This window comes from Ornithorhynchus anatinus, chromosome 5, assembly GCF_004115215.2.
Source record: "Ornithorhynchus anatinus isolate Pmale09 chromosome 5, mOrnAna1.pri.v4, whole genome shotgun sequence".
Taxonomy (NCBI): Eukaryota; Metazoa; Chordata; class Mammalia; order Monotremata; family Ornithorhynchidae; genus Ornithorhynchus; species Ornithorhynchus anatinus.
The window spans coordinates 50,544,360-50,572,358 of NC_041732.1; the positions used below are offsets into that span (position 1 = coordinate 50,544,360).

At 44.9% G+C, this 27,999-nt stretch overlaps 1 protein-coding gene across 3 annotated transcripts in view; it reads right to left on the reverse strand.

Annotated features, from left to right (window-relative positions):
* Positions 1-27,999, reverse strand: part of TLN2 (talin 2) — a 488,673-nt gene that overhangs the window by 455,522 nt on the left and 5,152 nt on the right. The window contains exon 1 of one of the 3 annotated variants that reach the window (XM_029064740.2): positions 15,696-15,755. The exons of the other annotated variants lie outside the window; for them this stretch is intronic. The gene's annotated coding sequence lies outside the window, so the exon portion shown is untranslated. Of the gene's footprint in view, positions 1-15,695; positions 15,756-27,999 lie in introns of those variants that run through there. 3 annotated transcript variants of the gene reach the window in all.

Genomic DNA, 27,999 nt, shown 5'->3' on the forward strand with positions numbered 1-27,999 from the left:
CAGTCCCTGCCGTTTGACGGGCTTACAGTCTAATCGGGGGAGACGGACAGACAAGAACGATGGCAATAAACAGAGTCGAGGGGAAGAACATCTCGTAAAAACAATGGCAACTAAATAGAATCGAGGCGATGTACAATTCATTAACAAAATAAATAGGGTAACGAAAATATATACAGTTGAGCGGACGAGTACGGTGCTGTGGGGATGGGAAGGGAGAGGTAGAGGAGCAGAGGGAAAAGGGGAAAATGAGGCTTTAGCTGCGGAGAGGTAAAGGGGGGATGGCAGAGGGAGTAGAGGGAGAAGAGGAGCTCAGTCTGGGAAGGCCTCTTGGAGGAGGTGAGTTTTAAGTAGGGTTTTGAAGAGGGAAAGAGAATCAGTTTGGCGGAGGTGAGGAGGGAGGGCGTTCCGGGACCGCGGGAGGACGTGACCCAGGGGTCGACGGCGGGATAGGCGAGACCGAGGGACGTTGAGGAGGTGGGCGGCGGAGGAGCGGAGCGTGCGGGGTGGGCGGTAGAAAGAGAGAAGGGAGGAGAGGTAGGAAGGGGCAAGGTGATGGAGAGCCTTGAAGCCTAGAGTGAGGAGTTTTTGTTTGGAGCGGAGGTCGATAGGCAACCACTGGAGTTGTTTAAGAAGGGGAGTGACATGCCCAGATCGTTTCTGCAGGAAGATGAGCCGGGCAGCGGAGTGAAGAATAGACCGGAGCGGGGCGAGAGAGGAGGAAGGGAGGTCAGAGAGAAGGCTGACACAGTAGTCTAGCCGGGATATAACGAGAGCCCGTAACAGTAAGGTAGCCGTTTGGGTGGAGAGGAAAGGGCGGATCTTGGGGATACTGTAGAGGTGAAACCGGCAGGTCTCGGTAACGGATAGGATGTGTGGGGTGAACGAGAGAGACGAGTCAAGGATGACACCGAGATCGCGGGCCCGAGAGACGGGAAGGATGGTCGGGCCCGAGAGACGGGAAGGATGGTCGTGCCATCAACGGTGATAGAGAAGTCTGGGAGAGGACCGGGTTTGGGAGGGAAGATGAGGAGCTCAGTCTTGCTCATGTTGAGTTTTAGGTGGCGGGCCGACATCCAGGTGGAGACGTCCCGGAGTCAGGAGGAGATGCGAGCCTGAAGGGAGGGGGAGAGGACAGGGGCGGAGATGTAGATCTGCGTGTCATCTGCATAGAGATGGTAGTCAAAGCCGTGAGAGCGGATGAGTTCACCGAGGGAGTGAGTGTAAAAGTGTCAGGGAGAGTACAGAGATACAGTACCTTATAACCTTGCCAAAAACCTTGAAATTTCACCTGGGCCTACTCCTGCCCATCAATCAATATGCCTGGACCTGTGACCTTTGAGTATTTGATATTCGTCCCACCCTCAACCTCACAGTACTTATGTACATATCTATAAATTACATATAATAAATTATTCATTTCTATGTCTGTCTCCCCCTCCAGACTGCTAGTTCATTGAGGGCATGGAACTTAAGGGAACTCACTGCATCTGCCAACTGTGTTGTACTGTACTCTTCTAGATGCTTATTACAATGTTCTGCGCACTCAAATACCATTGATGATAATTCATAATGGTATTTGACGGCTTAGTGCAGAGTACTAATTTCAAAAAGAAATTAACTATTATCCTTTAAAAGACATATGCGATAGTTTTGGCTCTTCTATATTATTTGGTACCCTGCCAAGTGTCCTTGTTTGGGGAGAAAAGGAATTAGCCAGATTCTTCTAAAGAGACAGGCATCCTACCAAGATGGCAATATTTCCTAAAGAGTACTTAACAGAGATCATTAGCACCACAACGCAAACAGGCCTAGTAAATTTAGTAAAGTTGGCAATTCCAAAGTGACCTCTTACGAGAATGCACGGTTCTAAATCTTATCCACATCTAGTGGCAGAATTCACCATCAAAGAATATTTACTGGAGTTCCCTCTTGGTTCATCCACTGCCTGTGGTGGACATCTATTAAGGAAGACTGTATAAAAAAATTTGCACACTTAAAAAAAGAAAATCACCCAGGTCTTGGTCTCTTTAGTCCGAAAGTATCAAAATCACTTGCCAGAGCACATATGATACAATAACAGCACAACCAGATTCCCAGAGTAAATCAATTCCATCCCTACCACTGCTTTTAAGGAGCAAATCAGCTTATAGTCTGAGAAGTGGGGAGACGCATCGCATAATGGGGTCGGTAAATGGAGCCTCCAGAGAGCCACAGCTGAACCCAAACCATTAGCTGAAATTGCTCTGGATAATTTAGTCAAGAAGCAGTCAAAAGTTAAACACGCAGCTTTAAGTGGAGAAAGAAATCTCCATAAACCTATTCTCTGGGTTATCCTAGATGCCCAAGATGAGGGGTGGGGGGCCATCATCTTAGTTACCCTTGAATGGGATAGCAAAAGCAATCCAGCAAGTGATCTCCCACAAAGGTTCATACTGATTGAAATCCCAAGGGGAAGAGTGGTTCGACAATAGGAGATGGTACTAGTCCCACCCAAAACCACCTATACTTCAAGGAAAAGGACTGGGTCCACTTCTACCCTCGTGGAGGTTTTTTTTTAAGTAGTTAATTAACTGCAAATGGGCTTACTTCACCAAGAAAACTAAGTCCAAATCATGCAAGTATTACTCAAGAAAGGCAAAGTGCTTTCTAATTAACTAATGGCCAATGAGACCCCTAACTTTTCTGTAAATTACATGTCTTTTAATTTTAGCACATATTTAATTCAAAAAAATGAAATTGGGGGGAAAAACAAAAAAAGCAGAGTACTACGATCATGGCTGACTACTGACCTACCAAACAATGAATTCACAAGCCATTCCATTCCTTTATCACTTTAAACCTGTAAGAAAGAGAGATCTCTATGAAAATCCCAAGAATGCTGACCTACATGCTCTAGAGACAATTGCTATTTCTTTATTGTATTTGTTTCCCCGGCTAGATTGTATTCATTCATTCACTCAATAGTATTTATTGAGCGCTTACTATGTGCAGAGCACTGTACTAAGCGCTTGGAATGAACAAGTCGGCAACAGATGGAGACAGTCCCTGCCGTTTGACGGGCTTACAGTCTAATCAGGGGAGACGAACAGACAAGAACAATGGCAATAAATAGAGTCAAGAGGAAGAACATCTCGTAAAAGCAATGGCAACTAAATAGAATCAAGGCGATAGACATTTCATTAACAAAATAAATAGGGTAATGAAAATATATACAGTTGAGCAGACGAGTACAGTGCTGAGGGGATGGGAAGGGAGGGGGGAGGAGCAGAGGGAAAGGGGGAAAAGAGGGCTTAGCTGCGGAGAGGTGAAGGGGGGGCGGTAGAGGGAGTAGAGGGAGAAGGGGAGCTCAGTCTGGGAAGGCCTCTTGGAGGAGGTGAGTTTTAAGTAGGGTTTTGAAGAGGGGAAGAGAATCAGTTTGGCGGAGGTGAGGAGGGAGGGCGTTCCAGGACCGCGGGAGGACGTGGCCCAGGGGTCGACGGCGGATAGGCGAGACCGAGGGACGGTGAGGAGGTGGGTGGCAGATTTTTAAGCTTCTTGAGAGCAGATATCAGGTCTACTAACTAGCAAACTGGTTAAGTAGAGATGCAGCGTGGCTTAGTGGAAAGAGCCCCGTCTCGGGAGTCAGAGGTCATGGGTTCGAATCTCACTCTGCCACTTGTCAGCTGTGTGACTCTGGGCAAGTCACTTAACTTCTCGGTGCCTCAGTTACCTCATCTGTAAAATGGGGATTAACTATGAGCCTCATGTGCGACAACCTGATCACCCTATATCTACCCCAGCGCTTAGAACGGTGCTCTGCACATAGTAAGCGCTTAACAAATACCAACATTATTATTAACATATTTAGTGTAAAGGAACATGATTGTAAGAGGAGAAGAAAGAATCTCAAAGCACCCAATTCTCTCAGAATGAGAATCTCATGTGCTACAGAGACTGTCTCTTAAATCATCGGGGTTGGGCTCCTGAAAACCATCTCTTTATGGACAGCATCTATTGTAGCCGTCACCCATTCTGATGCTGCACACCTGGGCACCATCCGCTTTTTTGTGCATTGTACCCATCCAGCAGGCTCATGGGGTAGGATGGGCACTCCTGAAATCCCTATAAATGGTATTTACTGAGCTCTTTCTCTGTGAAGAGCACTGTACTAAGTGCTTACAATACAGTAAAATACAGTTGGTAGACATGATTCCTACCCTCAGGAAGCTTGCAGTCTCACAATATTCTAGCTAAAATGTGTCCTTTAAAAGTCCTTAAGGCAGAGCTGAGGGCCCAAGGAATGAGGCTGCACGTGGACTTACAATTTAAAAGGGAAGGAGGAGAGAGAAGTGGGGACATACACAGAAGGAAGACATTAGGGCTGCTTAGAAATATGCTTTGATTTATTCTGTGGATATGCTGCAAAGAGGCTGCCTTTACTTTCTATAATTCAGCACATGCTGCTGGGTGAGACCCTAAAAAGCCTCTCCCATTCCAGGATTTTCACCTGATTCCAGATTCCTCCTTTTCTTTGAAAGCAGTTTTTCCAGATGCTTTTGGGTTTAGACTTGGCTTTTTCCACTCAGCGGAGAATGAATTGGCGTTTTAACCAATTTCAGTTCCACTTGCAAATGGTCCCCCAAACCAAAAAAGCCTTTTAAGGTGCAGATGGGGGTGGAGGGGAGGTAAGAAAAGGGAGCCATAGCCACTAAAAAGCCCAGTCATTTGAATAAGAAAAAAAGCAATTTCCTCAAGATCTATTTTAGAAATTCACTTCAAATATTCATTTAGCCATAAGAGTTCTGCACTATTCAACCCATCTTCATTAACACAGAGGGAAAGACAGTGAAATGTTAGAAGATTGCTATGGTGGAGATCAGGGATTTAGATATTACATCAAGGTCTGAGAACAGCATTCCTGCATGGCTAATGAAGGCAGGAAGTGGAGGAATGCCAAGATGCTTAACCTAACAATGGAAGAGACTATGCAAACCTGCCTGGAAGGTTATTTAGAGCTAATATAGAAATAAGACACAGGTGAAGTAACTACCTCAACTAGGAAGTTTAGGGGAATCTGGTCAATCAATCGTAATTAGTGAGCGCTTACTGAATGCAGAGTGCTGTATTAAGTGCTTGGGAGAGTACAATATTAACAGAGTTGGTAAGCACGTTGCCTGCCCACAAGGAGCTTACAGTCTAGAGTGGGGGAGCAGAATTAATACAGAGAAATAAATTATGGATATGTACATAATTGCTGTGAGATTTGAGGGTGGGGTGAATAAAGCCTTCAAAATCATATTGACAGCACATCTCCTCCAAGAGGCCTTCCCTAAGCCTCCCTTTCCCCCCAGTGCTTAGAACAGTGCTCTGCACATAGTAAAGCGCTTAACAAATACCAATATTATTATTATTATTATTCTCCAGTTCCTTTCTGCATCACCCTGCCTTGCTTGCTCCCTTTGTTCTTCCCCCCTCCCAGCCCCACAGCACTTATGTAGAGATCTATAATTTATTTATATTAATGTCTGTCTCCTCATCTCTGCTCAGCAAGCTCGCTGAGGGCAGGGAATGTCTGTTTATTGTCGAATTGTACTTTTCCAAGCACTTAGTATGGTATTTTGCACATAGTAAGTGCTCGATAAATGTCTCAAAAGGGAGAGGAAGTAGGAGAAAGGAGGGGTAAGTCAGGGTCCGAGTTGGTCTCATCTGGAATACGGCAGGCAGGAATGGAGGAAGCTGGGGGCCAGGATGACCAAGAACAAAAGAACCTGGACAGATGGTAATTTAGAGACGGAGTAGTGAGAATCTTCACGTGCACATTTACTCTGGGTGTGTGAGGGTTTTATTTTAGGAAGAAGTAATTTTGAATCGGAGACTTAAAGAGTGCGCTAGACTGTAACTCAATAAAGCATGCACCTCTCTAGAGATGGGCCCATCCCTGCTCTTTGGGACTCAGATAAATATAAACTCAAACCAAAGGGTCCCTGCCAGACTATTCAAGGAAATGCTGTACACTGCTCACAGCTGGACTGTGATCATTGCTGAGGATCAGAGAGGCAGAAGGGACTAATTAGAAAGGGGTCAAGTTAAACCAGACTGAATAATCACTAAATCAATTACAGCAATGGCAGCCAGAGATAACGTCTGCAAGTTCCCCCAAAGAGTTCCAATTTTTTAAATATATATTAGCATGCAAAACCGTTACTTCATTCCTACCCGGAAGGGGGAGGGAAAAAAACACACAACTTTCTAAACTGACCCGAAGGGTGAATTTCAAGGCTGGTTAGAATGTAAATTTACTGGGTTGGAATAATGGACAAGAAGGTAGAGGTCACCACACACGTGCTTCAGGAAAAGGGGAGCAGAGAAGAGGTAAGGCTGAGATCCCACTGGAAAAAGCTCAGCACTGTCTCCTTGCAGGGCGGGGATCTGCCTGCTTTTTTCCAGCTTGCCAGTGGCTGACTCACTAACACCAATTCTTGCTGGACTTAAGAGATATTTCCATTAAGTTGGTCCTAGACAAACAAGCACCCAAGCTTGTGATTTGGCAAACTCGCCGGTTGACACTTCCTGCAATGGAGAAAGGCAGTTAGATTTCACCCTTTACCCCGAAAAAGAAGAAGAGAGGCAATTCACCCAAGCTTACAATACTGATACTGTGTGCGAACAGTGATACTGCCAATTCCCTGTAGGTTTCTCGGAGCTTCTTAATCAATCCTGGAAAAGCAAATCTCTAATCTTCAGGAGGATTGAATATACTTGCTCTGAGAAGCATTTATTCGCTTATCTTTTGCAGTGGAAATAGTTCAAAAACCAACAATGAAGATCAGGGATGTGGCCTTCTCAATTCAGGCACACGCTGACCTATCCAATTAGCCAGCTGAGACCCTGGTAATCAGCAAGTCGTCCCTCCCATGTGTCGGCTGGTATTCAAAATGCCTGTGTGTCTGGAGAGGAGCAGAAGGCTAGGGGGAACAAAAGAGGAGTGAGGCAAAACTCAGCCAAAACTTCCTTTTTCCTCAAAGAGTGGCCGGGGTCCTGCAGTTTCCCACAACCACTCTCCACCACTTCAAAGCCTTATTGAAGGCACATCTCCTCCAAGAGACCTTCCCAGACTGAGCCCCCTTCTTCTCTTCTCTCACTCCCTTCTGCATCACCCTGACTTGCTCCCTTTGCTCTTCCCCTCTTTCCAGCCCCAAAGCACTTATGTACATATCTGTAATTTTATTTATTCATATTAATGTGTGTCTCCCCGGCTCTAGACTGTGAGCTTGTTTTATGGGCAAGGAATGCCACTCTTTCCTGTTGTATTGGACTTCCCAAGTGCTTAGTACAGTGCTCTGCATAGAGTAAGCGCTCAATACGATTTGAATGAATCAATGGTATTTGTTGGGCGCTTACTATGTGCAGAGCACTGTATTAAGCACTTGGGAGAGTACAGCACTGATAGAGCCATTCCCCTTCTCTCTCTGACCACCTTTCACCTACCCCGTTCCACCCTCATGGCACCTACCATTTCAATCGGCTGATGGTATTTATTTAGAGCTTACCATGCTCATGGCACTTTATTGGATACTTGAGAGATGACAGGGTAGGTAGACATGATCCCTGTCTACAAGGTGATTACGATCTTAGAATTTTTCAGGTGGTACGATAACGACATGAGAAAAAATACTTATGAAAGACAAGACAGAAAAGGTGGGAGAGTAGAAGAAAAATTTTTTTTAATAAAATATGACAAATTATATCTGCTTCCTTTTTGCACTCTTCATAAGTCACCATCAATCCATCCTATTTCATCACTTCATGAAATCCTAAACCAGGTATGCAGGACTCAGGCTGTAGGGCAGCTAGTGGTCCCTTAATAATCATCATAATAATTGTGGTATTTGTTAAACACTATGTGTCAAGTACTGTACTAAACACTGGGGTGGATACAAGCAAATTAAGTTGGACACAGTCCCTGTACCATGTGGGGCTCACAGTCTCAATCTCCATTTTGCAGGAAAGATAACTGAGGCACAAAGAAATAAAGCTTCTTGCCCAAGGTCACATGGCAGACATGTGGCAGAGCAAGGATTAGAACCCATTAACTTCTGACTTCCAGGCCTTTGCTCTACCCACTACGCCGGGTCCACCCCTCTCGTCTGAAAGCTTGCTGTGGTCAGGGAAGGAGTCTGTTATATTGTACTTTTCCAAGTACTTAGCACAGTGCTCTGCACACAGAACGTGCCTAATAAATAGAGTTTACTAAGTGACAGGATAGCTGGCTGCACATGGAAAGCAAAAGTGCTCATCCCCCACCTCCCCAACAGTCTTGCTCCTGCTCAAAGCTGCGGGAGTTACCACGGTCCTGGGGTTTAGTCCTCCCTCGAAAGAAACCGAGGACAGCAGAGGCAGCTTAATCCAAAGAGAATAAGCATCCTTCTTCTCAAACTATGAACTGATTGTTTTCTAATAATGATGATGAGGATGAGGATGATATTTGTTAAGTGCTTACTATTTGCCAGGCACTGTCCTAAGTGCTGGGGTAGATACAAGCAAATCGGGTTGGACACAGTCCCTGTCTCAGATGGGGTACACAGTCTAAGTCCCCATTTTCCAGATGAGGTAACTGAGGCACAGAGAAGTAAAGTGACTTGCCCAAGGTCACACTGCAGACAAGTGGGGGAGCCAGAGTTAGAACCCATAGCCTTCTAACTCCTAGCCCTTGTTCTATCCACTTCACCATGTTGTTTCTTCTATCTACAGAAGAAGGAGCGTAGCTCAGTGGAAAGAGCAAGGACATGGGAGTCAGAGGTCATGGGTTCTAATCCTCAACCCACCACTTGTCAGCTGTGTGACTTTGGGCAAGTCACTTAACTTCTCTGTGCCTCAGTTCCTCATCTGTAAAATGGGGATTAAGACTGTGAGCCCTGCGTGGGACAATCTGATTACCTTGTATGTACCCCAGTGCTCTGAACAGTGCTCGGCTCATAGTAAGCACTTAACAAGTACCATCATCATCATCAACCCCAGTGCTCGGTAGAGTGCTTGCCACATAGTAGACCCTTAAATACCACAATTAATATGAGTGATTCCTGTTTCTCTCTTCTATTGAGGACCACTGTTTCCATACCCGTGGAAGTCCTGGCCACAAACACTGACTCAACAACCAATGCACCAAAACAGCTCTGGTCACCCATTTAGTTGTCTTCTCTTCTGTTCTAATAATGTACTAGGTTTCTCACAGTTGTCAAAGCATTTAGTAGTAATAATAATAATGGCATTTGTTAAGCACTTACTATGGGCCAAGCACTGTTCTATGCGCTGGGATAGATACAAGGTAATCAGGTCGTTGCACGTGGGGCTCACAGTCTTAATCCCCATTTTCCAGATGAGCTAACTTAGGCACAGAGAAGTCAACTGACTTGCCCAAGGTCACACAGCAGACAAGCAGCAGAGTTGGGATTACAACTCTGACTCCCAAGTCTGTGCTCTTTCCCCTAAGCCATGACAGCTACTATGTGCAGAGCAGTATACCAAGTACTTGGAAAAGAACAAGAGTAAGACAAAAGGTTCCTGATCTTTCCGGTAACTGACAATCCCATGGAAGGTTCTGACAGGCACAAGTCATTCACAAAGAGCTGGAGGTGGAGAAAAAGAATACCACAGATGCTGATAAGTAGTAGTATAGAATAAGTAGTTCTAAAGGAATATAAATCAAGAATATACATAAGCATGGTGTCAACATTTTTAAAAGGAGTTTAGCTCAAGGAAAAGGAGTTTGACCCCATAACCTGAACACTGTCCAATCCAGGGCCAATCGCTTGACTCTGGCATAGGCCAGGAGGTATTAACTTTAAATCACTCCTCAAATACCCTATTAAGAGTACTGTACTCCTTGGCTGGCAAGAATCAAAGCATCCCTTTTTCAAGGGGAGCGTTGGCTTAGCTGAATTTATACAAATGCTTTCTTGATGGAGTTCTATCTGTACAGGTCGTAATTTTCATTTCCGATTTCCGAGGTTCACTTACTCCAACGAGACTCGACGAGATGGAGGGTAAGATACCAATTAGGATTCAGCTGCACCACTAAAACCAGCAGGTTCATCAGAATGTTCCATTCCACTGGCAATAAATAATAAAAAAAAACCAAATTGATTTTTAGAGCCAAAGGAGCCAGCACATCTGGATCCAATAAGCTTCAAGTTTCATTTTCCTGCTGGCTCCGTCCAGGAGTATCCCAGAGCGAAGCAGCAGCAATCAAGCCAGTGCTGACCCGCACACAGGATTCATCTGCTATTCCACGCCAATTGACAACTAAGAGAATGGGTTGGGGAGCATGAGGGGGGTCTATCGAAAGCGAATGAGAGCCCTGGGGAGGAATTCTGGAGTTTTCCGAAGTGCCACTAAGCCACGACGGAGAGGCAAAGAGACTGAAGAACCCGTAGGCAGTACACCCGCCTAGAGAGACCACCAACATCAACGGAAAAGACTTGACCATTCTATCTCTTCAATACCCTCCCCCAACCCTCTCTATGTTGAGGATGGAAGACCCATCTCCCTAAGCCACTCCCTTCCATTTGACACTTGACTTTCCTGGCTCAGAACTTCAAAACAGAGTTGCAATGTGCAAGGACTCTAGGGACAACTTCCCAGTTTGGCCCCGAGCCCTCTCCTATACTAATGTCTGCACAGCCGGGCTTCAGCGCCTCCAAAAAGCATCTAATTGCCATTTCAAAAATGCCCAGGGACACACTGATACAAGCCTCCTGGCTAGTCTCTCTCATGGCATTTTTCTCGTCATTGCTGGGCTTGGAGCAAAGTATTTAAGAGTACCGAGGAAAATTAGAAAAATCATCCACCATCTAATCTTACCCACCCCTGGAAACAAGAACTTGCAGCCAGCTCCTCGATTCCCAGTAACTTGATGCAGGTCTCTTTGTAAATTTAAGGAACCAAGTGGTGGACACCAAATGGCCCAGACCCCAACCACACAGACTCTAGATTGTAAGCTCGCTGTCGGCAGGGAATGTGTCTGTTTACTATTGTATTGTACTCTCCCGTGTGCTTAGTACAGTGCTCTGCACACAGTAAGCACTCAATAAATACGACTGAATGAGTGAACAATTTCCATTTCAGAGAGGCAGAGTAGACTAGAAGAAAGAGCAAGGGGCCGGGAGTCAACAAGCTCTGGATTCTAGTCTCAGCTCTGCTGGGGGTCTGGTGCAAAACTATGGGCAACTCACTTAACCTCTCATTGCCTCCATTTCCTCTTCTGTACAATGAAGAAGAAATATTCATTTTTTCTTCTTCTTAGACTGGGAGCCCCTAACAGGATAGGGATGTGCCAAAGTTGATTCTCTTGTACCTAGCCCAGAACAGATCATAGTGCTTGGCACATACCAAGTGCTTAATAAATATCATGACTAGCTACCGGACAGGAGGTCTGCATACCAATCCTGGGCGGGATCCTCACACTCAGCACTTCTATCATTTTTAGGCATAACTCCAGGGCTCTCAGCCCGGCTCTCAGATACATAAACAGCGGGACCGCAGGTTCTGTGGCCGAAGGGATGGTCCGGACTACCGTCTGCCAGGCTCCACGGGAGACGCCAGCATTGCTGTCATCCTCGTCATGGCTTTTACCACTTTCGATGTGACCGAATCTGAGAATGACATGATGAAAATGACCGTCTGACACCAAGGACCTGAAGACGATGGGATCAGGCCGTTCCCTCTCTCCAGCATGTGCGCTCCCCGCTCCGCTTATTTTAGAACGCGGGCGTTCCCCTCTCCACCACCACCCCCACTCTCCCAGGGTGGGAGTCCAGAGCCTGGGGCATCAGGGCATTCCTTCTCTGATAGAGTGGCCAAAGGTATACCGTCAGCAGTGTGGTCGACATATAAAGCGGGGTTGTCGGCAGGACGGTGGGGCAGGTGGAGGAAAAAAGGGTTCTGAGGAAGCCTCCAGCGGCACCACTCTGTCCATTTGCCTTCCATTCATCCCTTTATTGAAAATGAAAGTTGGCACCTTTATCAACATTTATTGGACGGTTACCCTGTGCAGAGCACTTTTGTAAGTGCTTGGGAGCATACAACACAATAACTAATAAAAATAGTAATTATGGTATTTGTTAAGTGCTTACTATATGCCCAGCACTGTCCTAAGCACTGGGGTAAATACAAGGTAATCAGGTTGGACACAGTCCCTGTCCCACATGGGGCTCACAGTCTTAATCACCATTTTACAGATGAGGTAACTGAGGCAAAGAGAAGTTAAGTGACTTGCCCAAGGTCACACAGCAGACAGGTGGCAGAGCTGGGATTAGAAGCCAATAGAGTTGGTATACACTATCCCTGCCCTCAGAGAGCTGATCATCACTTCTGCCTAGTCACTCTCTTCACCTCACTTAAAACAAGAAAGAAGGAGGCAAGGCATTGCTTGGTTTAGGGGAACTGAGTGTCTGCACCTCAGCTAGCACAGCTTCCGCAAAACTTTCTGTGCCTTGTTCTTGGCTCTCCCAACTCTGACCCCACTAATCACATCCTTCCTCCTACTAGGAACTCCCTCTCTCTTCAAATTCACCCCAACACAGCTCTCCCCATTTTCAATGCCCTCCTAAAATCTCTCTCCTTCCACAAGGCCTTTCCCAATTAAGCTCCAACTCACCAGGTCATGTCCCTGCAACAAGCGAAGCGGCATGGCCCATGGAAAAAGCACAGGCCAGTCAGAGAATCTGGATTCTAAACCCAACTCTAGAATTTGCCTGCTGTGTAACCTTGGGCAAATCACTTAACTTCTCTGTCCCTCAGTTTTCTCAACTGAACTGTAAAATAGAGACTCAATGCCTGTTCTCCCTCCTCCTCAGACCGCAAGCTCCCTGTGGAATATGGGCTGTATCAGACCTGATTAACGTGTATCTGTCCCAGCACTTAGTACAGTGCTTTACACACAGTAAGCACTTAATATTATTTAAAAATAACAATAAAACAAAAGTTGCCCTTTATATTTATATAATACTAATGATGGTAGTTAAGCGCTTACTATGTGTCAAGCACTGTTCTAAGCACCCTTGGCACATATGCACCTAGTCTCAATTTACATAACTTGCCTCTACTATCAATCTACCACTAATCATAATAGTATTTACTAAATCCATATTATATGCCAACCACCCACTGAGGCAGATAAAAGATAATCATATCACAGTGGCTGTCTCATACAAAGTTCAAAATCTAAGAGGGAGAAGAGGCATTTTATCCCCATTTTACAGATTAGGAAACTGAGGTACAGAATAGAGAAGTTGAGGGATTTGCTCAAGGTCACAGAGCTGGCAAGGGATGGAGCTAGGACAAGAATCCAAGTCTCAGGACTTCCAGTCGAGGTTCTTCCTCTTCCCACTACAGCATGCTCTGCACATAGTCAGCGCTCAATAAATACAATTTAATATTTCCTGTTTATCCTTCCAAACTCCTATGATGTGAACCTGTCCTATTATATCTTTCGCCTCTTCCAACTATAGGTGAATGGTTTGGGCCTAACAGTCTCAGTCAATCATTCATTTATTGAGTGCTTACTATGTACACAGCACTGTACTAAGCACTTGGGAGAATACAATTTAACAGAATTGAAAGAAAGGTTCCCTGTCCATAATGAGTTTACAATCTAGAGGGCGAGACAGACATCAATATAAATTACAGATATGTATGTCAGTGCTGAATGGCTGAGGGAGGGATGAATAAAAAGGGTACAAATAATAATAATAATGATTATGGTATTTAAGCACTTACTATGTGCCGGGGACTGTACTAAGCGCTGGATACAAGCAAATCATATATATATATATATATATATCAGATATTTATATATCAGATATAAAGAGGGAGGGCATTCCAGGCCAAAGGTGGGACGTGGGCAAGAGGTTACCAGCGAGATAGATGAGAATGGAGGAAGAGTAGGTTGGCATTTGATAAGCAAAATGTGCAGGCTGAACTGTAATAGGAAAGCAGGGAGGTAAGGTAGGAGGGGGCAAGGTCATTGGTAAGAGATTCTGTTTGATGTGGAGGTGGATGGGCAACCACCAGAGCTTCCTGTGGAGTGGGGAAACATGGGCTAAATGTTTCTGTAGATGATTCAGACAGCAGAGTGAAGTATGGACCAGAGTGGGGAGAGAGACAGACAGCAGGGAGGTCAGAGAGGAGGCTGACACAATAACCCAAGCGGGTTAGGACAGCGCTCATTAAACAGAATTGATTAAGTGCTTGGATTAACATGATATCGGTTTGGATGGAGATAATCTCATCATGAGCTAAATAATCTCATCTATTAGATTTTAACCTCATGGGGGCAGGAATCAGGTCTCTCTCAAGTGCACACTCCCAAATTCTTAGCTCAGCCCTCTACAATTAGTAGGTGCTCAGTGAACACTACTGATTGACTGGCATATATGTCCCACTATACTCACAAATTTTCAAAGTCTACTCACCTTCCTACCCCTCCTCCTTCCCACTCTCCCACAGCTCTCTGTAGGCCTGTTGCTACAATCTACCTGTACATTTTGGAGTCAACCTTTCATTTTTGAAGGGGGGCGGGAGGGAAGAATTTCAGGGGAAGGATAATAGGTACTGGGAGGTGACCAGTTTCAAAAGGTGTACAGGCCTCCATTCATTCATTCAATCAATCGTATTTACTGAGCGCTTACTGTGTGCAGAGCACTGAGCTTAGTACTAAGCTCTTGGGAAGTATAATTCAACAACAGATAGAGACAATCCCTACCCCACAATAGGCTCACAGTCTAGAAGGGGGAGACAGAAAACAAAACAGGCATCACTACCATCAAAATAAATAGAACCATAGAAAAATACACATCATTAATAAAATAAAGCAATAAATATGTACAAATATGTCACTGTGGGCAGGGAACGTGTCTACCATCTTTGTCATGTTGTACTCTCCCCACCGCTGAGTACAGAGCTCTGCACACAGTAAGTGCTCAAATACCACTGACTACAGGCAGGAAGCTCCTGTTTGGGGTTTGATGGGAAACACCAGAATCACTTCAGAGACCTGCTCTGAGGGAGCCTGATCACCAGCTCAAGTGGGTGTGAGGGCGGTCACTCCTCTCACCTCATGGAGGACAAGTCCCTCAGTGCTTGAATCGCTAGTATAGTGCTCTGCACACAGTAAGTGCTCAATAAATAAGTTTGACTGCCCGAATGACTACATCAAGACATGGAGAGGTGATGCAGTTCCTGTTTTCAGGCATGTTCTTGGTTGGAACTCAACAGTCAGCTACGTTTCTGAGACTTTCTGACCACTCACCACGATAAAACTAACTGGATTTGAAAAATGCCAAGCTGCATCATCTGGAAGGGAGAATAAGTATGCTAGACAGAAGCCCTAGTTTCTCAACTTAACTTTCCAAACAGCTTCTCGTGGTCATGGTTCACTATCACTTTGGGGCAAGGCCGATTGATGGATGTTCTTCTAGGGACAGTAATTACGTTGGGGAAGCTCTAATCAGAATTAATTGAATTGATGGTACTTCACTAGCACTTACTGTGAGCAGGACACTGTGCTAAGCATTTGGGAAAGTACAACACAGCTAGAGGACACAGCAAAATGTATCTATCTTTGACAATCCCTGTGGGGAAGGGGGGGAGGGCAGATCCAGTAGCTTGTGAAGCAGAAAATGGACATTCAATCTGTCACAAAATCCCTTCAGTTTTACCTTCATTACATCTTCAGAATCTGACCATTCCTCTCTATCCAAACTGCTACCGGTTTACTAGTCTAGAAAAGAGGGAGAACAGGCATTGAATCTCCATTTTACAAATGAGGAAACAGGCATGGAGACCTAAGTGACTTGCCCTAGGTTACAGAGCAAGTGGTGGAGCTGGGATTAGAGCCTAGATACTCAGACTTCCAGGCCCGTCTTCTTTCCACTAGGCCACGTTGCTCCTCAAGTGCAGATCCATGCACTTATATCCTCCCTGGACCACCGCAGCAGCCTCCTTGCTGACTTCCCTGCCTCCTGTCTCTCCCCACTCCAGTTCATACTTCACTCTGCTGCCTGGGTCATTTTTCTAAAAAATTATTCAGATCATGTCTCCCCACTCCTCAAATATCTCCAATTGTTGCCTATCCCCCTCTGCATCTGACAGAAACTCCTTACCATCAGCTTAAAGGTTCTCAGTGGGTTCTCCCTTCCTACCTCGCTGATTCCAAATGCCACCCAGCCCGCACACTTAGCTCCTCTAGCAACAACCTACTCACTACACCTCTATTTCATCTGTCTCTTTGCCAACCCCTCACCCACATCCTCCCTCTGGACTGGAACTCCCTCCCCCGTCATATATGACAGAGCGCCACTCTCCCCATTTTCAAAGCCTCTGTAAAATGACATTTGCTCCAAAAAATCTTCCTTGATTGAGCTTTTATTTCCCCAATCAGTGACCAGTCAGCTTCTAAACCCAGCCAGCTCCCTTTCGAGCCATTGGTCACAGAGGGCTTCTCTTCTTGTCGAAAGAAATCCTGCCTTCCTAAAAAAAGTCACTTGTGGAGGAAAAATTTCTCCTGCTTATACTTTTTTCCTCCATAAATAGGAAACATTTTCCCTTAATCGACATTCATTTAGGATGACTATAAGACACTCCTGGTTTTCCAAGTTCTATCTCTACACTTTTCAAAGGTTCTTTTTTGTTTGTTTTCATTTTTAACAATATTTGTTATGCGCTTGCTATGTGCCAGGTACAGTAGTGAGCAATAGTGAGCACTACACGTTAATCAGTTTGGACAGTTCACATCCCACGTGGGGCTCCCTGTCTTAATCCTCATTTTACGGGTGAAGTAACAGAGGCACAGAGAAGTTAAGCGACTTGCCCAAGGTCATGGAGCAGATAAGTGGCACAGCTGGGATTAGTAGTCAGGTCCTCTGACTCCAAGACCTATGTTCTTCCCACTAGGCCGTGCTGCTTCTCATGGTTTAACCCCTCACACCATAGAACATACAGTCAAATCTCCTGAGATCACATGACTGGCTCTCTATGATGCCCTTTTACCAACCAGGATGAAGGATTTTATTAAAAACTGAGAAGAATTAGCTTAGCCTGGGAAAAACATATTGGTAAATGCAAAATAGGTGTTTGAAAGCAATTTAATTTATTCAAATTGATTTCTCCATGCTCAAAAAAAGAGAGGACACTGTACTCTCAAATCTCAATAAGACATTGTAATTCAAGAGAGGAGGGGAAGAGGATAAAACTATTTCCGAGAACTAATCCAGAATTACTAAAAGGATACACTAAAGACACCACCTAGCCCATTTTAGCCATTACTACTGTATGATAGAAAATGAATTCCTGCATCCTCGTAGCCTCTTATGCTTTACTTTCGTTTACTGTAAAGCACATCCATGGAGCGAGCAATGAGGTATGCTATGAGGTATGACCATTCATTTAAGATTTCTTCCAATGACCTGGCATATAGAGAGAATACCCAATCACCAACGGGGAGAGCTACAGTGGCAGGATCCCCCCGACTTTCCTGAAGTAGCCTAATGAGAAATAAGCCTCTTCCCATGGTTTTCTTTTTCTGCTTCCCACTTCCTCAAGACTCTACCCAGCCTAGGCACCTTCCTGTTTCCCCAGTGGGTAAATCCATAGAAAACCAAGCAAGAACTGTTCCTTTCAGACAGCACCCCCGCCAAACTATCCCCCGTCTGTATTACAGTCGGAGGGAGCCCTTATCAAAAGTATGTACTGCACACCTCCTGTACGCTAGTACACTGTATTAAAGGCTAGAAGCAGTGTGGCCTAATTCATTCATTCATTCAATAGCATTTATTGAGCGCTTACTATGTGCAGAGCACTGTACTAAGCGCTTGGAATGTACAAATGGGCAACAGATAAGAGACAGTCCCTGCCCACTGCCGGGTTTACAGTCTAATCGGGGAAGGCAGACAAAAACAAGAGCAATAAATAGAATCAAGGGGATTGACATCTCATTAACCAATAGCAATAAATAGAATCAAGGTGATGTACATCTCATTAACAAAATAAATAGGGTAATAAAAATATATATACAATTGAGCGGAGGAGCACAGTTCTGAGGGGAGGGGAAGGGAGAGGGGGAGGAGCAGAGGGAAAGGGGGGGAAAGAGGGGCTTCGCTGAGGGGAGGTGAAGGGGGGGTAGAGGGGCAGCAGAGGGAGCAGAGGGAAAAGGGGAAGCTCAGTCTGTGAAGGCCTCTCGGAGGAGGTGAGCTCTAAGTAGGGCTTTGAAGAGGGGAAGAGAATTAGTTGTGAGTCAGATATGCAGCCATCTAATTTGAGAAAGACGGAGACTTTACTAATGGAGAGAGCAGGGGCCTGGGCGTTGGAGCATCTGGGTTCTAAGCTCAGCTCGACCACCTGCCTGCTGCGTGACCTTGGACAAGACAAAATTTCTCAATGCCTCAACCCTTCTGGCAGTAAACTCCTAGACTGCAAGTCTGCTGTGGGTAGGGAACGTGTCTTCCAACTCTGTTGTGTGGACTACCCCCAAATGCTCAATAAAGTGCTCTGCACATAGTAAGTCCTCATTAAGTATCATTGGTGGATTGACTGATTCCTTATCTGTAAACTGGGAATTAAATACTTGTTCTCCCTCCTAATGTTGGTATTTGTTAAGCGCTTACTATGTGCAGAGCACTGTTCTAAGCGCTGGGGTAGACACAGGGGAATCAGGTTGTCCCACATGGGGCTCACGGTCTTAATCCCCATTTTACAGATGAGGTAACTGAGGCACAGAGAAGTGAAGTGACTTGCCCAAAGTCACACAGCTGACAAGTGGCCGAGCCGGGATTCAAACCCATGAACTCTGACTCCAAAGCCCGTGCTCTTTGCACTGAGCCACGCTGCTTCTCCTACTTAGACTGAGTCCCATATGGTAGAGAGATAGGGCCTGATCTGATTATCTTTTTTCTTACCCTAACTTTTTTTAATGGAAATTCTTCAGCACTTACTATGTGCTAGGCACTCTACTAAGCACTTGAGAAAGAGTTAATCTGGAAGTGGAGACAAACTAACAGCGTGTCTTAATGGAAAGAGCACGTGCTTAGGAGTCAGAGATCACAGGTTCTAATCCCGGCTCTGCCTCTTGTCAGCTGGGTGACCTTAGGCAAGTCACTTAACTTCTCTGGGCCTGTTACCTTATCTGTAAAATGGGGGTGAAGACTGTAAGCCCTACGTGGGACAACCTGATTACCCTGTATCTACCCCAGCGCTTAAAACAGTGCTTGGCACAGAGTAAGCGCTTAACAAATACCAACATTATTATTACTAAGCTATAGGTAAGAGGCCATAAACTCCTCCTGTAGACTGTAAGCTTCTGGTGGGCAGGGTCTGTCTACCAAATTTATAGCACTGTACTTCTCCAAGCGCTTAGCAAACTGCTCGGCACACAGTAGGTGCTCAATAAATACCACTGATTGCTTATCAGAGTGTGATGATACAAACCTAGTGGCGTAGTGAGAGGAGTATGGCCAGGGAGTCAGAGGACCTGTGCTCTAATCCTGGATTTTGCCTGCTGTGTGACACTGGGCAAGTCACTTAACTTCTCTGAGCCTCAGTTGTCTCACTTGTAAAATGGGGGCTGAGTCTTCTCCCTTGCCTTTATCCCATGAGGGACAGGGACTACATTGGACCTGATTACTTGGTAACTACCCCTGTGTTTGGTATAGTGCTTGGCACAGAGTAAGCACTTAACAAATCCCACAATTATTATGTACGTAAGTGACACAAAGTGGGAAAGGGGCAGAGGAGAGGGAGGATGTGCCAGACTACACAGCATTTTGGAAGAAATTCTTTGAGTCAGGTTTACCTGCCTTTTAACTCAAACCAAACCAAATGTGCACATATTCTACATTATTAACTGTAAAGTGGGAGTTGGGGTTGGCTGTAAAATGGCGAGATGAGTGACTAGTGAGGGAATGTCTCCCGGGGAAGATGGGATTTCAGAAGGCTTCAAAGATGTGGTCTTCTGGATATAAAAGAGGGGAGTGTATATGTGTTTGTGGTGTGGGGGAAGGGAGGGAGCTTCCCAGGCAGGAGGGAGGATGTGAGCAAGATGTCTGAGGTGAGAGTGTCATAGTAATTAGGCTGGCTTGCTATCATTGCCTGAAAAGTACCTCCTTTGTCAAGAGTTTCATATCATTTACCCATCGATTATCTGATATTAGCTTCCGGAATAAACGGACACTGCAAAAAATGTGCAAACTCTCAAGCAAATCAATCAAACTTATTGAGTGGTTACTGTATGCAGAGCACAATGTAACACAGTTGGAAGACCCGTTCACTGCTTAAAATGAGCTTAATTAATGTAAATAAATTATGGATATATACATAAGTGCCATGAGGCTGAAGGGGAGGTGAATAAAGGGTGCAAATCCCCATGCAAGGGTGACAAAGAAGGGAGTGGGAGAAGAGGAAATGAGGGCCTGATATAGGAATGCCTCTTCAATGAGGTTGCTGGGGATTGTTGAGGTTGCTGAGGATTGTGGCCAAAAGATGTGAAAATGTGGCAGATAACCGAAGAAGTTAATTCTGCAGTTACATGCTCTAGGGAGCTGGAGTGGTAGCTGACGCTTTTGTAGGGTGAGTCTCTTTGGTACAGAATTGACTCTCAAATTTTTTATTTCTTCAGCATGCCTTGGTGGAAAGAGAATGGATCTGGAAGTTAAGGGATGTGGGTTCTAATTCCGGTTCCGCTACTTGTCCACTGTGGTATCATGGACAAGTCACAACTTCTGAGCCTCAGTTTCCTTATCTGTAAATGGGACTTTTTACAGATGGCGTAGCAGACAGAGCACAGGCCTGGGAGTCAGAGGGTCATGGGACCGAATCCCGGCTAAGGCGCTTGTCTGCTCTGTGACCTTGGGCGAGTCACTTCTATGGGCCTCAGTTTTCTCATCTGTGGGATGGGGGGCCCATGTGATCTGTGATCTGGGGGTCCCAAGTGGGACAAGGACTGTGACCAACCCGATTTGCTTCTAACCATTCCAGCGCTTAGTATACTGCCTCGCACATAGTAAGCACTAGATACCATAATTATTATTTAAATACCACTCTTCTCTACTTAGACTATGAGCCCTCATGAGAAACAAGGGAATTTGTCCAAATGAGTTATCACGTATCTACCCCAGCTCTTAATACTGGTGGTTCGTAAATAAGAAGTTATTAGCAAGTACTGTAATTATTAGTAATAGTAATAGTAACCCAAGGATGCTTTCACCCCAGAGGTGAAATATGCTCGAACGAACTGATCTCACTATACGGGCCCTTATCTGAAGTAGATTGTTCTTCTTTTGAGGGGCAGGCCATAACCTGCACTGCTTGAAACAAATTATGAGGCCCTGTGGATAATGTTATGGTTTCAATAAAATACAGTAGGAAGAAATCCATTATCTACTACTAATAAACCAAGTTATTTTGCTTCCCAAGCTCCACCTGACCTCTGGTGTGTTGTGATAGATAACTCAAATTAACCCAATCACTTTGGGGCATTAGCTTTCAGGATAGGTTTGCAATCCAGGCATAGAAAACATCTGTGGGTTTTTGCATTGTTGTTTTTGTTTGCTTAGCCTAATCTCGAATACACTAGTCATTAAGACTGTTGACATTGGTCAATGTCAATACCGCACTTTGTTTTTTGTTTGGTTTAGTGTAAAGCTGCTTCCACTAGTCATAAAGACTGTAGACACTTGTCAATATCACTACTGCACTTTGTTTTTTGTTTGGGTTAGGGTAAAGTGGAGTACACTAGTCAATGACTGTTGACATTTATCAGTATCAATACTGCACTAGCTGCCAGACTACACAGCACTTTGGAAGAAATTCTTTGAGTCAGGTTTACACGCCTTTTAACCCAAACCAAACCAAACGTGCACACATTCAGCACTCAATAAATACGATTGATTGAATGAAGTGTAGAACCCTGCCAACTGCCAGGACCATCAATTGGCTCCATCAGGTCACCAACCTGGGTCATTCACTGACTTAGGGAGAACCAACTCCAGGTAACTGTTCACTGGAACCTGGGAAGAAGAGATTTTTCTAGTCAATTCAGCTCTCCCGGGGGAGTGGTAATAATAATAATGATTATGGTATTCATTCATTCATTAGTATTTATTGAGCACTTCCTAAGTGCCAGGCACTGTACTAAGTGCTGCCGTGGATACAAGCAAATCGGGTGGGCCACAGTCCCTGTCCCACGTGGGGCTCCCAATCGCAACCCCCATTTTACAGATGAGGGAACTGAAGAACAGAGAAGTCAAGTGACTTTCCCAAGGTCACCCAGCAGACGGGATTAGAAAGAACCCATGTCCTTTGGACGCTCAGGCCCCTGCTCTACCCACTAAGCCATGCTGCTTCTCCAAATGAAGGATGGGTCCGACACAAGTAGAAGGTTGCCCTGATTTGGTCTTACCTGCCAGAGAAGCAGCGTGGCTCAGTGGAAAGAGCACGGGCTTGGGAGTCAGAGATCATGGGTTCGAATCCCGGCTCTACCACTCATCAGCTGTGTGACTGTGGGCAAGTCACTTCACTTCTCTGTGCCTCAGTTACCTCATCTGTAAAATGGGGATTAGGACTGAGTCTCAAGTGGGACAACCTGATTACCCTCTATCTACCCCAGCGCTTAGAACGGTGCTCTGCATATAGTAAGCGCTTAACAAATACCAACATTATTATTATCTCTCCCCTCCAAATAGTTGCATGCATCAGGGTGGCTTCCTGCTGCAAGAAGACACCAGCCCAATCCAAAAGAACCCCCCTTGGAGGATCTCTGTCCTGATGGGCAGGAAAAGTGTCTGCTAGTTCTGCTAAAATAGTATTCTCTCCCAAGCACACAGTAAACGCTCCATAAATACCATTGATTAATTGACTGCGAGATTCCCCCAAACCAACTCTTCTCCATTTGCATCAGACACTGGGGGAGCAAATGCAGATCTGCTTTCCCTGCTGGGCAGCCTTGTTAAAAGAGGCCCAGCTCTCTACCCGAGTTTCCTGGGTCACCTAAGTAATGGGTTTTGAGCCTTATAAGTAGCACTTCAAGGTAAATGAGAAAATTAAGCCTCTTATTCCGGCCTCAATGCAAACTGTCAGACCCTTTAATAATCTCTGCTTTCCCTTGAAGCTTGAACCTGCATGACCTCAGGCCACACTCTGGAAAGCATTCTCATTTAAATCACCCCGGCCACAGACACACAGGTGTCATGTCATTAAATAGTATGCCCTGAAGCAGTGCTGAACTAAAGCAGCGAGGCTGCAAACACGGAGGAAGAGAGGGGATCCTTTGATTGAGTAACACGTAAGAGCTTTGTAGTTCTTTGTCTGAATGCCTAAGGAGAACAGAACTGAAAAGCACCACTCAGCAAACTTTAACAGCTCCAAATAGGACGGGCAAGCTGAAAATCCCTTCCCTGGAGGCAAGAGGATTTGGGTTTGGCTCACCTTTGAGGTTCCCACTGCAGTGGCCACTGCAAAAACCTCAGGCAAGTCAGATCCTTCATTTTCTCTGACATCACAACACTAAAATGAGTGGCAGAGAGGCCCCTGTAATCTCCTTAACTCCAGATTTTTAAAAACAGGGTAAGCCAGCCATCTGCTTGGAAGAACTGGCATGAAGCCCTTCCAAGAGGGGAAAGACAGAGGTAGGGGAATGAAGTGCTGAAAATAAGGAGAAAAAATTCTCAGCATGGAACTAAAAGGTCTTGCATCCGTTTTCAGGGAAATGGCTGAGTTTACTTGTACGATTTTTGAAAACACCTTACAGTGGAGGCATTCAAAAGGTGCCCTGAGGAGTTCAGGAGTTCACCTGCTGCCAGGAGCTTCATGAAGAAAAGAAGCCTAGCTGCCATTCAACAGAGGATGAACAAATTCTTCCCAAAAGTCAAAAAAAGATTTCCTCAATCAGCATTCTTCATTCATTCAATCGTACTTATTGGGCACTTACTGTGTGCAGAGCACTGTACTAAGTGCTTGGAAAGTACAATTAGGCAAGAGACAATCCCTACTCAACAACTGGCTTCTTCCGTCCCTCAAAGGAGATGTAAAATCGTATTACAATTTATCATTTGGCTAATATTAGGCTTTGAATTATTTTAACACAAAACGTTAATACATACGGCAGGTAAAGGACAGTGATATTGCTTTTTCCAGAAGTACAGGAACCGATCCTAATTTATAACATGTAAATATTTGGGGAAATGTATGCCATGTTACCACCAAGAAGGATGCTGCCACATTACCAAGAAACATGCCTCCAGTAGTGTGGGATGGACCAAAGTAGTGCCATAAAAAAAAAACAACCTGTAGTCTAGATGTATGGGGAAAAAACTGGCACCTACTCATTAAACCATTTATTCTACTCTAAAGTAATCGATAGTTTCTTAATGCCAAATCAATCAATCATTTATGAAGCATTTACTTTGTGCAGAGCATTATACTAAGCACTTGAGAGAATACAGTGGAAAAAGCCATGATTCCTGTCCTAGAGGGGCTTCCGATCTAGCTGAGGAGATGGGCACTAATATAAATTCTGGGCACAGGGAAGCAATAGAATATAAAGACAGCTACTTAAGTGTTTGTGGGCGAGGGGGGTGATAAAGATGTCTCTAGACAATAAGCTCATTGTGGGCAGGGAATGTGCTTGTTTACTGTTATACTGTACTCTCTGAGGCCACTTAGTACAGTGCTCTGCACACAGCGCTCAATAAATACCATTGAATGAATGAATGTGTTCAAGTGACAGGAGAATATAGGAGGGAGGGATGAGAAATTACTCATGGAAGGACTCCTGGAAGAGGTGTGACTCCAGAAGGACCTCAAAGATGGGGAAAGCGAAGATGGGGAGAGCAGTGGTCTGTCGGATATAGAGGAATTTTCGGTGGGGGGGGAGATATGAGCAAGATTTCCCAGCCAGAGATGAGAACAAGCACCAGGACCGACTGGTGCTTTCCTTGAAAATCTTACCAACATTATTATTTGCACTGAGCAACAAGCAGCATGGCTGTTACAGCTTTCTAGTCAATATGGCACAAATTCTCCACTACTGGTGAGTTTTCTTCAAGTTAATATCATGCAACCTTACCCACATTGGAAAGAAAGTGTTAATTTGCCTGGATACGGAGAACCAATACCCTAAAATATCACTCAGAACAGTTTTAAACATGCCTTCCAAGTCTCAAAATCTCCTGCTTGGTGAAAAATATCGCTTTGCTTCCCTGGATGCTCACATTCCTCTGCTTGGTTTTCTTCTCAGTGATTGCAAGATTCCTTAACTCTCTTTTATCTTTAGGCAAAACATCTGACTACACCTACTATTTATTCCAATTATTTTTTAATAGTTTTTGTTGGTCTCTTTGACTAGTTTTCACTAGTCCTCTTATTAAATACAAAATTAATGGGATTTGCAAGTTCTATTGGGAAAGTCCTGTAATTAAAAAGGCACCAGTTGGATATGTTAAGTTGTAATTCTGGCTCCACGCACCCTGTACTCCTTCCCATATTGAAAACTTCTGCTCCCAATAAAAGCAGCTTCTAAAAGTAGCAGGAGAAACACCCCGAAATTCCCAAAATGTCAAGCATGAGATTTCTGAACCAAAGTGGTAGGGCGGGGACTGGGAAGCAGCGTGGCTTAGTGGATAGAGGACGGCCCTGGGAGTCAGAAGGTCATGGGTTCTAATCCCAGCTCTGCCGCAAGTCTGTTGCGTGACCTTGGGTAAGTCACTTCACTTCTCTGGGCCTCAGTTACCTCATCTGTAAATGGGAGATTGAGACTAGGAGCCCTGTGTGGGACGGGAACTGTGTCTAACCTAACCTGTATCTTCCCAATGCTTAGAACAGTTCTTGGCACAGAGGAAGCGCTTAACATGTACCATCTTTTTTTTTTTTTCCTTTCTGGATGTTTCCTGACCCACCAGGTACTTCATCTAACCTCAGCACGTCAAGAGTAGATTGACAGTGGGGTGTCGAGAGGGGGGTTTGGTACACACCCCAAAAGCAACTTGTTACCCACCCAACCACCAGGGCCCAGAAACAATCAAGAGCGGGGGGGTTGGGGGAGGAAAGTGGCGGGGAAGGGAGGGGGAGAGCACAGTGCATGAGCACCTTTTGAAGCAGGAGGTTTTTGCCTCTACCTAGCTATTCCTAGGGAGGAATGTGAAAGTCAGAAGGATTAATTCTCCTTCCTTCATAGAAGCACAGCTTTCATTTCATTCAATGGTATTTATTGAGCGCTTACTGTGTGCTGAACACTGTACTACGTGCTTGGAAAGTACAATTCAGCAACAAATAGAGACAATCCCTGCCCACAACGGGCTCACAGTCTAGAAGAGACTCTTCATAAAGAGAAATAATGAGTAACAATAACAGTAATAACAATAATACTGTGGCATTTAAGCGCTTTCCAAGTTCCAGGCACTGTTCTAAGCCTTGGGGTGGTTAAAGGCTAATCAGGTTGGACACAGTCCAAGTCCCTCGTTGGGGGCTCAGTCCTAATCCCCAGTTTACAGCTGAGGTAACTGAGGCATGGACAAGTGACTTGTCCAAGGTCACACGGCAGACAGTTGGCAGAGGCAGAATTAGAACTCAGGTCCTTCTGACTCTCAAGCCTGTGCTCTATCCACTATGCCTCTCTGCTTCTGGGTGGTTGTGGTGACAAGAAGATAAATGGTTCTGATTATTAATGACGATAATAATGTTGGTATTCGTTAAATGCTTACTATGTGCACAGCACTGTTCTAAGCGCTGGGGTAGACACAAGGGAATCAGGTTGTCCCACGTGGGGCTCACAGTCTTAATCCCCATTTAACAGATGAGGTAACTGAGGCACAGAGAAGTTAAGTGACTTGCCCAAAGTCACACAGCTGACAAGTGGCAGAGCCGGGATTCGAACCCATGCTCTCTGACTCCAAAGCCCGTGCTCTTTCCACTGAGCCACGCTGCTTCTGTAATTATTTACTACAGTAGTTGAGCGCTTACTTTGTTCAGGCATCAAACCAAGCACAGGGAAAGGTATAAGTAGTCCTACTTCAGAAAGCAGTGTGGCCCAGTGGAAAAAGAGCAGTGGCCTGGGGATTCAGAGGACCTCGGTTCTAATCCCTGTTTTGCTACTTGCCTGCTCTGTGATCTTGGGAAAATCAATCAACTTCTCTGGGCCTCAGTTACCTCATCTGGAAAATGGGGATTAAAACTGTGAGCCCCAGGTGGGACAACCTGATCGCCTTGTATCCCCCCAGCGCTTAGAACAGTGCTTTGCACATAGTAAGTACTTAACACCACCACCGTTATTATTATTAGTAGTAGTGTTAAATCATTTATGGCCTATACTCTATAAAGATGGAGGGGAGAAAGAGAACTGATAACTTGCTCACGATGAAACAGTAATAAAAGTAAATAATGAACGACAGTAAATTTAAGAGAGAGCCAAGTCATAACATAGTAAACAGAGCACAAATACATGGACAAACAGGCAACCACAATAATAGAAAGTGCAGTACATCACTGAACGACTAAAGGGCCATTTTCAGGGTCTTCACTACTCCAGGGGGTCGTCAGCCACAACCTTTCTAACAATCCAGCAGCTGGGAAGACAGTACAGCCTCTAGTTTTTGATTTGCATCTAACATCAGCAAGTCAAAGACTGGCAATTTATATAAGAAATAAACATCGAACCACTTCTCTACTCAACATGTCAATCTGGAGAAAGTCCTTCCCCGACCCCCTCCAAAAAATTCTGCATATTATAGGGTGTAACGGCCTCTATAGCTTAAAAGAAAAAAAAAAAATGTGCCCCTCTTGAGGGTTTGCCCAGGTGTCTGTGTAACAAATCTGACTAAACAATCGAACTCAAAGATAAGATTATTTTCAAAGTTGAATGGCAATCAGAGTATATATGACAGTTGGCCACCGATTAAACAAACCGACTCTGTAACGGCCGACCTCCATGTTGGGTTATTTAATCCTTAGCCTCAAAACACACAGACTCTCGGAGGAAAC